At 43.1% G+C, this 14,494-nt stretch overlaps 2 protein-coding genes across 2 annotated transcripts in view; one reads left to right on the forward strand and one right to left on the reverse strand.

Annotated features, from left to right (window-relative positions):
* The window catches only part of LOC126278213 (uncharacterized), a 162,209-nt gene that overhangs the window by 146,753 nt on the left and 962 nt on the right, over window positions 1-14,494 (reverse strand). The gene's annotated exons all lie outside the window — the stretch shown is intronic.
* The window catches only part of LOC126278212 (uncharacterized), a 61,743-nt gene that overhangs the window by 14,716 nt on the left and 32,533 nt on the right, over window positions 1-14,494 (forward strand). The window lies entirely within an intron of this gene.

A 14,494-nucleotide genomic window follows, 5' to 3' on the forward strand; every position in this document is an offset into this window, starting at 1 on the left:
CGAAATGTTTAATTGTTCCATCCCTTTGCGTTCCTTGACGGACGGTGTGAATCGACTGGAGACACTGATCTCAGACTTCAGTCTAGCCCGTAGGTTCGTAGCTGCAATGTCGCATCTCGTAGCCACGAAGAGCGATGGAGCAGCAACCTGCGATAAGACACCAGCAAGCGCATAAAGTTCGCTCGTTACTCGCGACCTTGGCAGCTGTTCCAAATGGGGCAGCGAGCAACTTGCGGCTCGAGCACAGAAGTTCATGAGCGTGGCAACGGGCGGACATTCGTGGCGGAATGAAAATCGGCTAAGTGTCATTATGAGTGACCTGCAATGAAAACTGCACAACACACTTTGATCTTTGATTTTCTTTCACTCTTGCATACAGACATCATAGAATCAAAAATAGCCGCACTTTTCATTACTTGAGCGCCTGTCTAGGAGTAAAATCTTTGCCTGGTATACTCACAATGTATGAAGTTAGTTCGTGACTGCTCAGTACAGGAAATTATACGAGGGCTATTCGGAAAATAAGGTCCAATAGATCGCGAAATGGAAATGACAGAAAATTGCACAGATGTGTTGGGCAGTGTCTCTAGTATGCCTGTCGATCGAATCACGTCGCTATTTTCAGTTCTGAACACACAGTGAGCACGTAAAGATGCTTAGAACAGTAATGTCTTCTACCAAGTATGCGTGAACGCTGCGAAGTTTCGCCTAATTTCATGCAACCCCACATAACGTACTTTTCATGCATTTCCTTCACCATCACAATTTTCGGCCGCAGAGGCAGGGGCAAAGAGTACATCCACACAGGACTACAAATATTGTTTTCAGTCGCTAACTGAAATTAAAAATAGTACCAACAAACATTTTTTACGTCGAATATAGCTTCCTATCTCATCCTCCTACCACTTCGAAATAATAAAGCAACTTCTCCTGGATTAAATAGCAGGAAAGGATCAAAGACGAAAAGACTATGAAGATTATACCCATAATAATCGCATGCTAAAATTTGGTGGAATATTGCTTCGGTAAATAAGAAATGTTATTCAAATCTATCGATTAAACAAAATAATATCTTTTTCGAAATCTGTTATCAAAATTTATTTTATGTTCCATCTTGCAATTTAACCTTTTTCTTATGCAACATCTTGCGATATGCCCGGATCTTCACCCGTAAATGAGCTGTTTAGATTTATATGGAACTTATATAGCTTAAATGAGACAATGAGAGAAGGAAATGTGTCAGCTTTTCATAATTTTAGCACGCCGCTATTCAGAAACTATAAGAGGTGTAAAAATAAACTTGCGAGCCAAAAAGTTACAAGAGTGAACAGAAAACGTCAGGAAAACCCTATATTGTTAGCTTCGGCACCCCGTCCATCTGACATTCCTAGTAAAATTAAACAACTGGTAGCTTGAAATGACAACAGCTCAACTAGCACGGCGAATTCCAGGTCTGCTAAGTTTCCCAGGGCTTCCTCCTTCGCCGTCATGGCGTTTTGACAAACAGCACTCCAATTTTAACGGGTTTTGGGTTGCGATCACAGTAGCACCGACAACGGTAGCTCAATAACATCGGGCGACAGCAGTTTAGTCACTGTGTATCCGATCTTCTTCCTCAGCATTTGGCGGGATCAAGGTGATTAGAATCTATTCTAATGCAAGTGAAAGAGATTAATCTGCGTAGAAAAGGACATGGCGAGCAATGGACACTTTTTTATCAGTCACTGACTAACCAGACACGTTTTACGGATATGTGAGATGAAGAGAGAAACGTTGTATTACATACTCGAGGTGATTCTTGGTGAGACTGGAAAACAAGATTACAGTCAGCCTGCATTACTGCAATAAATTCAGCAAAGCAATTAACTTTCTATGCCTATCATTCAGCATATGTTTGAAAAAGGAACATAAAATTTAGAATAAGATAGTGACTGAAAGTCGAACGCATGCGCCATATTTGCAAACCGCCTCATGTAACAGAATCACCGTCACAGCATTAAGCAGTAATAATAATTCGTCGCAGCAAATGCCCACCTAGCACAGCACAAAAAGATCTACAGTAACTTTAAGCATCAAAGCCGACATACGACATTTCACACATGTACACATTCTTTCTTAAGCCTACAATGTAAGCCCAAAGTTTCCGAAACAGATTTAGCTTGTGTTGCAGAGGACATGCTGCGTAACTATAGACACGAGGGTGAAATTTTGAACATAACATGTCTGATGTAATATAAGGTAACGTTCAATTAATCCAAAAATGTGTGCGTATGAGTACGTGAGAGAGAGATTTTCATTGTATGCTATTAATCCAATCTTTAGCTCCTACGGTGAAATCAACGTTTGTCTGAGAAACCACCACGAAACTAGCATCTGACGAAAATTATTACGCATGCCACATCTAGTGATTGAAATTCAAATATGTCATAAAAATGTATGTATGTACGTGCGTGTGTTCCACATCCCTACCTAGACCACTAGACCGATTTCAGCCAAACTTGGTACGAATATCCCTTACTGTCAGGCAACCACAGCCGCCAGGGTAACGACGACCTGCCTATCATAGTTCAGGAGATATAAAGTCATAAATAATGAGACGCGTGAAAAATGCAGCATCATGCATGACATTTAAATTTATTACTTCTGTGCTACTAACAGTGTTAGGAACAAATTTCGCACGCGATATCCACATATGCTGCTACATGCGCCTGCAAAAGTATATCATGGTACCACACATAGTTCGCCGGCCGCTGTGACCGAGAGCTTCCAGGCGCTTCAATCCGGAACCGCGCTGCTGCTACGGTCGCAGGTTCGAATCCTATCTCGATCATGGATGTGTGTGCTGTCTTTAGATTAGTTAGGTGTAAGTAGTTCTAAGTCTAGGGGACTGATGACCTCAGATGTTAAGTCCCATAGTGCTCAGAGCCATTTGAACCATACATAGTTCAAGAAATATGACGTCATAAACTCTGAGATGCGTGAAAAACTGCCATGTTGTGCACAACGTTCATATTCTTGACTCTTTTGTACTAACACTATTCGCAACACAATTTGTAGACAGTACCATTTATACCGCTGAATGTACCTGCTCAAATATATCATTGCACAACACATAGTCAACAGGTATGACGTCATAAACACCGAGACGAGTGAAAAAATGTCGCATCATGTATGAATTTTTAATATATTTCTTCCTTACTGCTAAACACTCCTACTGTCGAGTATACATTAGGAAATCTCTGACACCTTGTAGCACTAATGGTTGTAGGCAAAAAGAACAGCCGCCTTTACAGCTATGAAGAGTCCCTGTCTTAGAGACGTTTACAAAAGAGCGTTGTTGACACCCGAGATAGCTGCGCACAGTATACAAAAACTGTTGGAGATAGTGCACTTATACATTCGTTGTACAACTGTTTCGTAATTTTAAAGGTGTTTTAACGAATACATCGAAATGAAAAGTTTTCAGTAAAACTTTACAAATACAGTTTTTGTTTGTTTTGTTTTCGTTTCCAATAGAAAAGTGGCAAAATGGAGACCCAGGCAATGCCGAGTTTGTTAGCTAGTTATTATTAAATTTTTAATTTGGTCCAAACTTCTGGTTTTCAGTAAAGCAGCGATTCCAGGTCACAGATTCCGAGATACATTACTGGCCATTAAAATTGCTACATCACGAAGTTGATGTGCTACATACGCGACATTTAACCGACAGGAAGAAGATGCTGTGATATGCAAATGATTAGCTTTTTAGAGCATTCACACAACGTTGGCGCCGGTGGCGACGCCTTCAGCGTGCTGACATGAGGAAAGTTTCCATCCGATTTCTCATTCACAAACAGCAGTTGATCGGCGTTGTTGTGATGCCTCGTGTAAGGAGGAGAAATCCGTAACATCACATTTCCGACTTTGATAAAGGTTGGATTGTACCCTACCGCGATAGCGGTTTACCGTATCGCGACATTGCTGCTTGCGTTGGTCGAGATCCAATGACTGTTAGCAGAATATGGAATCGGTGGGATCAGGAGGGTAATACGGAACGCCGTACTGGATCCCAACGGCCTCGTATCACACGCAGTCGAGATGACAGGCATCTTATACGCATGGCTGTAACGAATCGTGCAGCCACGTCTCGATCCATGAGTCAACAGATGGGGACGTTTGCAAGACAACAACCATCTGCACGAACAGTTCGACGACGTCTGCAGCAGCATGGACTATCAGCTCGGAGACCATGGCTGCGGTTACCCTTGACGCTGCATCACAGACAGGAGCGCCTACGATGGTGTACTCAACGACGAACCTGTGTGCACGAATGGCAAAACGTCCTTTTTTCGGATGAATCCAGGTTCTGTTTACAGCATCATGATGGTCGCATCCGTGTTTGGCGACATCGCGGTGAACGCACATTGGAAGCGTGTATTCGTCATCGCCGTACTGGCGTATCACTCGGCGTGATGGTATGGGGTGCCACTGGTTACACGTCTCGGTCACCTCTTGTTCGCATTGACGGCACTTTGAACAGTGGACGTTACATTTCAGATGTGTTACGACGCGTGGCTCTACCCTTCATTCGATCCCTGCGATCCCTACTTAATAGCAGGATAATGAACGACCGCATGTTGCAGGTCCTGTACGGGCCTTTCTGGATACAGAAAATGCTCGACTGCTGCCCTGGCCAGCACTTTCTCCAGATCTCTCACCAATTGAAAACTTCTGGTCAATGGTGGCCGAGCAACTGGCTCATCACAATACGGCAGTCACTACTCTTGATGAACTGTGGTATCGTGTTGAAGTTGCATGGGCAGCTGTACCTATACACGCCATCCAAGCCCTGTTTGACTCAATGCCCAGGCGTATCAAACCGTTATTACGGCCAGAGGTGGTTGTTCCAGGTACTGATTTCTCAGGATCTATGCACCCAAATTGCGTGAAAATGTAACCACATGTCAGTTCCAGTATAATATATTTGTCCAACGAATAACTGTTTATCATCTGCATTTCTTCTTGGTGTAGCAATTTTAATCGCCACTAATGTATATTCGTGCTTTTATTTTTCTTTTTATTAGGCTGCCACAAACTCCATTATTATACTAAACTTAAAAGTGTAGGCATTCCTGCTTTGCATGTGGGTATGTGGTCCGATTCGACAGAAAAAACAAACTGATTTGAATTCCGCCGACCGTCGTCTAAAGTCTGTATGTTTGGGCGCTGAGATGAGTTGCACCGAGACTGCGCGCGTACTGGCGTACTGGTGTGAAAAGATCGGTCGTCTTCGGCGGATGTCGGTAGTCGACGAAACGCCCCGATGTCGGCGGCCCTGTGACCGCGGCTTTACGAGCACACTGGGAACTCCACGGGCTCGCTGCTCCAGATGTCTATCGTTGGCTCCTTGCCCACTGCATGTCGTGGCTGCAACTATGTGAGACAGCAACGGGAGAGCGAGAGCGAATGTGAAAGCTGTGACGACCGGCTCTGCGCGAGGTGCAGTGGGGAGACACGCAGCACGCAGCATGCGTCACCCGCTCCCGATGACCTCCCGGACAGTGGACAGGAAGGTGGTACGCAGCGAGCTCCTGGCTACTGCGTGACGCCTGCGGTGCGTGACTCACGCATAGCGCAGCGCTGCGTACGGGAGGAACGGGTTGCCGGCTTCGCTGACAGCGAGACCATAGGGGCCGTGCAGTCTGCTCCGCCGCGAAAGCAGGCCGGAGTTCACCAGCGGAAGCGGTGCGGTTTCCGCTAGTGCAATGTTTACCGGAAAAAACACTGCGTGCGCCTGTTCCGGTCGGAGTCGTCCTCAGACGCGATACACCAGCTGTCTCTCGCGTTCAACATCTGTTGCTGTTGTTGTTTTGACAGACACGAATAATTTACAGAAGTGTTGGAAAACCTGTGAAACGTCCCCTTAGAAAAATTTATGAGTTACTGTGCTGATAAGCCTCTTAGGTTATTTGATGTTCAAACAGCTGAGCAGAACTGAACGTACTCAGACATTTCTCTCCTTACTTATTCTGATCAACATTAAACTGACACACAATATTTTTATCGCAACGCCGTGTGACTTTCAATAATCTCTACAAAGGAATGGCCCTGACTAACAATTAGCTATACCTTTCATGAATCACTTACCTCACAAAAATCGTCGTTACTCAAACTAGTGCAATACAGCGAGCGCCAATACTGCCAGCTAAATAAAAGATTCTAACTACTGAACGCACTAACTACTGATAAGGCATAGTTAGCAAATGAGAGATTTTGATAGAGAACAAACAATGTATTTGCCTTAATAATATTCAAAAGTCATCACACAGACACACAGACACACACACACACACACACACACACACACACACCAGTTTATGGTATACAGTATTACAAATTTACTCTTTCTGATGGACACACGTCCAGATCGTCCGCTCACAAAATTCTGCTCTCTCTCTCCCCACATCCACCACTGCTGGCGGCTCACCTCCAACTGCGCAACGCTACGCGCTGTTCACATCCAACTGCCAAACACTACAATAGCAAAAATTCCAACAATGCAAACCAGCCACTGACTGCACGCAGCACAGACAGTGATTTTCATACAGAGCGTTACGTGGCGTTACCAACATAAAAACCTAAACAGCATACTTACACCTGGTAAAAGACGACATATGGACGATCTGTTAGGGTTCGGGAGAAATTGAGGAACACGCGAGACAGTACTGGCCCTACGACTTATCTTAGAACATAAGTTCAAGAAAGCAAACGTATGTTTGCAGCATTTGTAGATTTAGAGCAAGTCTTTGATAATATGTACGAAAATAGACTTTTTTTTAAATTTCGAAGGTATAAGCGATAAAATGCTTAGAACCAAAGGTTATTTACAATTTGTATAGACGATGATGTCTTTTACCATCTAATAGAGTCACCGTGACATCAAAAGACACGATATCTGCATGATGCGAAAAGTGGCAATTGTCTGTGAATAAGAAAACTTGCGAGGTCATCCACATGAGTACGAAAATAAATCCTTTAAATTTCTGTTACACAATACATCGCACAAATTTCAAGACTATCAGATCGAATAAATACTAGAAACTATAATAAGGAACAACTTAAATTGGAACGATTACATTGATAATGTCGCGGTAAAGGCAAATAAGAGACTGCGTTTTATTGGCAGAACACTTAGAACATGCAACAGTCTACTAAAGAGACTGCGTACAGTACGCTTGTTCGTCCTCTGCTAGAGTATTGCTGTGCGGATGGGATCCTTACCAGATGGGACTGACGGAGAGCATCGAAAAAGCCCAAAGGAGGGCAGCTCGTTTTGTATTTGGGCGAAATACGGGAAAAAGTGCATGGATAAATACGCGAGTTGAAGTGGCAATCATTAAAACAAACGCGTTTTGCGTTGCGACGAGATATTTTGATGACATTTCGACCACCAACTCTGAATGTGAAAATATTTTACTGTCGCCGTCCTTCATAGGGAGAAATGATCATTGTTATGAAATCAGAGCTCATACGGAAAGATGTAAGCGCTCATTTTTCCCACGCGCTCTTGAAGATTGGAGCGGTAGAGAAACAGTCTGTAGTAGTTCGAAGAACCCTCTGCCAGTCACTTACGTGTTAATTGGAGAGTAGTCATTTAGATGTAGGTAGATGTAGATGTACAGAAACCAGAGTGCACTTGTAAGAGTCGAAGGACGTGAAAGGGACGCAGTGGTGGGAAAGGGAGTGAGGCAGGGCTGTATCCTGCCCACAATGTTATCCAGTCTGCATATTGAGCAACAAGAAGGGAAACCAAGAAGAAATTTGGAAACGAAGTTAAAGTTCAGACTCGCGTTCAGTTGACGGTTTGTTACCGTTCACGCCACATACAGGACAACATGCTCAGCACACTGAACATCGATTTCTTGTAACCTCTAAGAAATGTACTGTACCCTTATGATCGACTGGTATCCCGTGACGGTGTAGGACTAAGATTACATCGAAATCGTTTGCATTACAATTAAGACCTATAAATATAGTTGAAGGAAGATGAATATCAAGTAAAAAATGGCCAGATGTGAATCGGACTTGTGCACTGAGGGTCCTGTTCACACTTAGTTATGTATATAAGACAGTTCGTCCAGTGCGGGAGTCGAGAATCACGACTATTTATACCTGTTATCGAGATTGACACTGGCAAGATATCGATTTCAGGGGTTCCAAGATTTTCGAGAACATTTAAATTTCAATTTTGACGTTGGGTAACAAATGTCAAAAGAAACATTACAGATTTACAGTTCTCGGATTTTTTCCATTCGTCGTACTGTAAAACGTTGCAATATGTCATGATTCTAGGCCAACGGGAAGTACACTATAGGTTTTGATATGTGAGTTTGCGAGCATAAAAATATGTGACTTAATGGCCGTAACTCTTGGTGGCATTGACTTAGAAGCTTCAATTTTTCACACCGCGTAGGAACCATAGACTTTAGTATGTGACATAAATTTCAACTTGATTATGTCAACCCATTCCTGAAAAACAGGGGTCTTAACAAACGGAAAGACGAACGGACAACAAAGTTACCCTATTTGGCTTCCGTATTTACCAGTTGACGTACGGAACTCCGACGAATGTAATGGAATGTAATCGAATTAAATCAGACAGTTCTGAGGAAATAAAATGTGAAAATGAGGCGCAAAAAATAGTAGATGAGTATTGGTTGTCGATGTATATAGGATATAAAATGCAAACAGGCAATAGCAATAAAAGCATTTGTGTATGAGAGAAATCAATTAACATTTAAAACAAATTTAAGTGTTAGGGAGTCTACTTCTGAAAGTATTTGTCTGGATTATAGCCCTCTACGGAAGTAATAAACGGACGACAAGCAGTTCAGACAAGAAGAGAGTAGGACTTCTTGAAATGTAGCGCCTCAGGAGAATTATGAAAATTAGACTGTTAATATCAAATAACCAATGAGGGGTTACCGAATCGAACTGGGGAAATGAAGGGATCGGTTGACAGGAGACCATCCTGAAGCATCAAGGAACTGTAAATTTGGTAATGGATGGAAATGTGGGGCGTAAAAATTGTAGAGCGAGACCTAGGAGAGACTACAGCTAACAGGTTGAAATTAATGTAGGTTGCGACAGTTACGCAGAACGGAAGAGGGTTGCACAGGATAGGTTAGCGTGAAGAGCTGTAGCAAACCTGTTGTCGAATGGAAGACCACAAAAACAAAGTCGATTCTCACAGTGGATCAAGGAATGGAAGGGATATTTTACCTTAATTACTCTTGGTTAGGTTTTGCAGGGCCCTCAATTACTGGTCGATTTTGCGGAAGAAATGTACATTTATTTATGTGTATATCTTCATAATCCGTACTGTTTCAATTTTTTTCGTGCGGTAACTGATGAAAATACTTGTTTTGAGAGGACTGGAAGCGCAAGGATCTGCTTTTCAACACTTGGGCAATGGCGCATAACGCCTGTGATAAGTCGTCTGACTCATTCGTTTATCTGACGATAATTTCCATGAGGCGCTAAAACACCCGGTTTGATGTATTCGGCGATAACGGGCTTCGTTTGCAGGCAGCTGGCACCTGCACGCCGACTGTGTTGTGTGTGTGACTCACTGTTTGCGCGGAGAACATGTCACCTGCCCATCTATACACTTACCACCCCTGTGCTATACGACACTGGCAGTCAATTCTGCCAACTCCTCCGCGCTACTTGCCTGGCGCTACCAAGCACTCTGCCTGCAGCGCTGCATCGGGAAAAACCACTTGTCTAAAACATAACTTGCTTTAGTGATACACGATTTCTTGCCAAGAAGAGATACAGGTAGGTGAACTGTTAGCTCTGTTGTCGACAATAACCAAGATTCAGTGAATGCGATTGGCTCGATGAACTTCTCACTAATACAACACCGTACACGATACAGGACGGCCGTGTTCAACATAAATGAAAGTAATATTGGGTGTGTGTCCTAGGGAAGCGTGATAGGAACTCTTGATGTTGTCAATACAAGTTGTCTCAGGAGGAATGATCAATATTCAGGTTTATGACAGGAACTCGAACCAAAAAAGTATAGTAAACATTGGCTCTAAAACGCATACCCCCTTATGACAGTGGTTCCCAACCCGGGGCAATTACTCCTTGAGCGGTGAAAGGTAATTTTCCAACCTGTAAAACCAAAAGGGTCGATTGCGTTTCGCTCACGAAACTAAATTATTTTTAAGAAATTATTCCTGTCACCACTATTTCGAACGGCTATAATTCTGATTACATAAGATAGGAATTTTTTTAAATGCTAACATTAACGTTCGGCACAACGTGATGCAAATTATAGCTTGCGAAAAGATTGTATGAATATCATCTTCTTCACATAGTCCACCCACTACACACCTGCTTCCGTATTTCGTATCACTCATCTGTGACAGTAAATTATAGACATATACATCACTTATGTTTAAATATCTCATGTAAGGTGCCTTCTCAGAGTTGTAGATGGTTCCCACAGTGGAGCAGATATTGCTTCATTTTTCACTTTGCAACAAATAAACGAACTTATGGACAGAAGAACCAGTGGCTACTACCCTGTTGTAGGAGCTACGTATCATTATTATTATTATTATTATTATTATTATGAATAGTGACAGTGGTCAGACACAAAGCATTTGGAGCCTGAAGTCTTCCAATTTCTACCAGTTAAGAAGTCCAGCAATTATTAGATACACTGAGAATTGCTTTATCATTCTAGAAAAACAAGATTGTTAGAAACAGATAGAACCAAATGTTTCACCGACTCATTGGTTCGTAGGTTAATAAAGCACCTCGAAAAACTAAATATCATCTGTCTTTCGTCATTTTAGAAATTAAACTTTCGAGATAACATTGTTTCTCATTCTGAAGTTCAGTAGGCGCTAATGTTGATGATGCTGGGTGATATCTCATAGCATTCAGGTGATCACGTGGAGGTTGGGAAGCACTGTCTGAAGAACTATGAGCACTTGTTCAGTAGAAGAGACGTGCCTCACAGGGCCGAAGATGAACGGCCCATACTTCTTAAGGTATGCTATTAAAGCGTGTCTTTACTAGAATGTCTTGCTTCGAATGATCGTTACTGTTATATCCTCGAATATTGACCATTCCCCCTGCGACACCCGGTGTATCTGAAAACGTCAGTTAGATTATTCGTTGACGCTGATGTTGTCTACAGGAAATTGTCGTTGCTGGACGTTCGGTAAGGAAATGCGAAAAGGCTTGCGCAAAGTTTTCATCATTGGGAGGTACAGGATTCAGTCACATTTTTGCGACCACCGCCTATGTTCCACAACAACGTGCAATAACCATTCGCAGAAAACAGGTGGCAACACTAGCAGTGAAGGGAAGGGAGGGGGGGGGGGGGCGAGACGCGGGAAACAATGCAGTCGAAGTCGTAATGCGGTAAAAGAGCGGTGTATCAGACGTCCAAAAGGATATCATCAATTTCTTTAAAATGATGATGGCGTCCTCTTGGGTAAAATATTCCGAAGGTAAAATAACCCTATTCGGATCTCTGGGCGGGGAGTACCCTGGAGGACGTCGTTATCAGGAGAGACAAAACTGGCATTCTACGGATCGGAACATGGAATGTCAGATCCCTTAATCGGGTAGGTAGGGTAAAAAGGGAAATGGATAGGTTAAAGTTAGATATAGTGGGAATTAGTGAAGTTCGGTGGCAGGAGGAGCAAGACTTCTGGTCAGGTGAATACAGGGTTATAAATACAAAATCAAATAGGGATAATGTAGGAGTATGTTTAATAATGAATAAAAAAGTAGGAGTGCGGGTAAGCTACTACAAACAGCATGTTGTTGTTGTTGTTGTGGTCTTTAGTCCTGAAACTGGTTTGATGCAGCTCTCCATGCTACTCTATCTTGTGCAAGCTTCTTCACCGCCCAGTAGCTACTGCAACCTACATCCTTCTGAATCTGCTTAGTGTATGCACCTTTTGGTCTCCCTCTACGATTTTTACCCTCCACACTGCCCTCCAATACTAAATTGGTGATCCCTTGATGCCTCAGAACATGTCCTACCAACCGCTCCCTTCTTCTAGTCAAGTTGTGCCACAAATTTCTCTTCTCCCCAATTCTATTCAATACCTCCTCATTAGTTATGTGATCTACCCATCTAATCTTCAGCATTCTTCTGTAGCACCACATTTCAAAAGCTTCTATTCTCTTCTTGTCCAAACTACTTATCGTCCATGTTTCACTTCCATACATGGCTACACTCCATACAAATACTTTCAGAAAAGACTTCCTGACACTTAAATCTACACCCAATGTTAACAAATTTCTCTTCTTCAGAAACGCTTTCCTTGCCATTGCCAGTCTACATTTCATATCCTCTCTTCTCCGACTATCATCAGTTATTTTGCTCCCCAAATAGCAAAACTCTTTTACTACTTTAAGTGTCTCATTTCCTAATCCAATTCCCTCAGCATCATCCGACTTAATTCGACTACATTCCATGATCCTCGTTTTGAAAACGAAGAAAAGGAAAAGTAGTAGGTGAATATGGAATGGGGGTAAGGAATGAAAGAGGAAGCCGCCTGGTAGAATTTTGCATAGAGCATAACTTAACAATAGCTAACATTTGGTTTAAGAATCATAGAAGAAGGTTGTATGCGTGGAAGAGGCTTGGAGACACGAGAAGATTTAAGATAGATTATATAATGGTAAGAGAGAATCAGGTTTTAAATTGAAAGACATTTTCAGGGGTAGATGTGGACTCTGACCACAATTTATTGGTTATGAACTGTAGACTAGAGTTGAAGAAATTGCAAAAAGGTAGGAATGTAAAGAGATGGGAACTGGATAAACTGATGGAACCAGAGGTTGTAGAAAGTTTCGGAGAGATCATTAAGGAACGATTGAAAAGAACGGGGGAAAGAAATACAGAAGAAGAAGAAGAATGGGTAGCTTTGAAAGATGAAATAGTGAGGGCAGCAGAGGATCGAGTAGGTAAGAAGACGAGGGCTAGTAGAAATCCTTATTTCGGCTCAGTTTGTAAACTGTTCACTTCCGTCGTGATTAAACTATACCGTACATGGAAAAAGGTCGCTATTCAAAACCGTTGCAGAGACGACTGTGGTGCAGCACGGTCCATAGATGACAAGGATGAACGACGGCTGCGTGATGTGTACGGGCGAATAGATGTACAAATATTGAGCAACATATCTCCCACACGACCCAAGGGCCTACCAAAAGTGTCTCCTCAACGACCGTTCAGCAAATGTTGCTGTGTGTGGGCCTCCGGAGCAGGTTCACGCACCCAGGCTGACTGCTGTTCATCGGCGTCGAAGGCTGGAATTTTGACGCCAGTACGGCAACTGGGCGTCCACTGAGTGATGACAGGTGGCCTTTTCAGATGAGTCACGTTTTCTGCTCCACCAAACAGATGGCTGTTGGCGTGTACTATGGAGTGAAACATCTGAAAGCGAACACTGCATGCGTTATCGTCTGGGGAATGTTTTCGTGTCATTCCCTGTGTAATCTCGTCATTTTGGAAGGCACACTGGGCCAGCACAAGTATGCATCTGTCCATGAGGGACCATGCCCACCCCGACATGCAGTTTATTCTTCCTCGGCTCAATAGAATCTACCAGCAGTATAATGTAGCGTGTCACGCAGGTAACAGTGTACGTACAAGATTCGAAGGTCACCAGGATGAGTTCACTGTAATCCTATGGCCACCAAACTCCCTAGATTTAAACCCAATAGAGAATCTTTGGTATCACCCTGTCCGGGCTTTTTTTCATGACCCACCCCAACTCCTACTGGATGGTTCAAATGGCTCTGAGCACTAAGGGACTTAACATCTGAGCTCATCAGTCCACTAGAACTTAGAACTACTTAAACCTAACTAACCTAAGGACATCATACACATCCATACCCGAGGCGGGATTCGAACCTGCGACCGTAGCGGTCGCGCGGTTCCAGACTGAAGCGCCTCTGTTGTTACTGACGAGCGAGCGCGTAAACTCTTGTACGTACACCTACGAATAATCTGGAGCATTCTGTGCTGCTCTGTGCCGCGCGTTTGTTCACAGCGCGGTGCGGTGTAGAGTTGTAAAATTGTCGTTGGCTGTGTAGACTTTTATAATAAGGGAAGACTACTACAATTTTTCTGCAAGTCCTGATCGGTTAAGATCGCAAACGTGTTACTGGTACGTTAGGTATGTTGCATACCTTTCGGGCACTACCTCATTTCGATCACTTTGTTTGCGTATGCGATCAGTCTCTTACTAGATTCCCCTGTAGGGGGGAGGGGGGGGGGGGGTTTATGGGCGCTCAACATCGAGGTCATCAGCGGATTCCCCTGTAAACCGTCTAGAAATTGAGTGATGATATACAATGGGCCGTGTCACTTATGAGACATTTTTGTTTTACGTAGTTATCCCTCTTTTACTTAAAAGTAGACAGTATTTATAGAGAACTCGATGTTTAGTTCATGTTTTATTCGCAGAGTGTT

The sequence above is a fragment of the Schistocerca gregaria genome, chromosome 6 (genome assembly GCF_023897955.1).
Source record: "Schistocerca gregaria isolate iqSchGreg1 chromosome 6, iqSchGreg1.2, whole genome shotgun sequence".
Taxonomy (NCBI): Eukaryota; Metazoa; Arthropoda; class Insecta; order Orthoptera; family Acrididae; genus Schistocerca; species Schistocerca gregaria.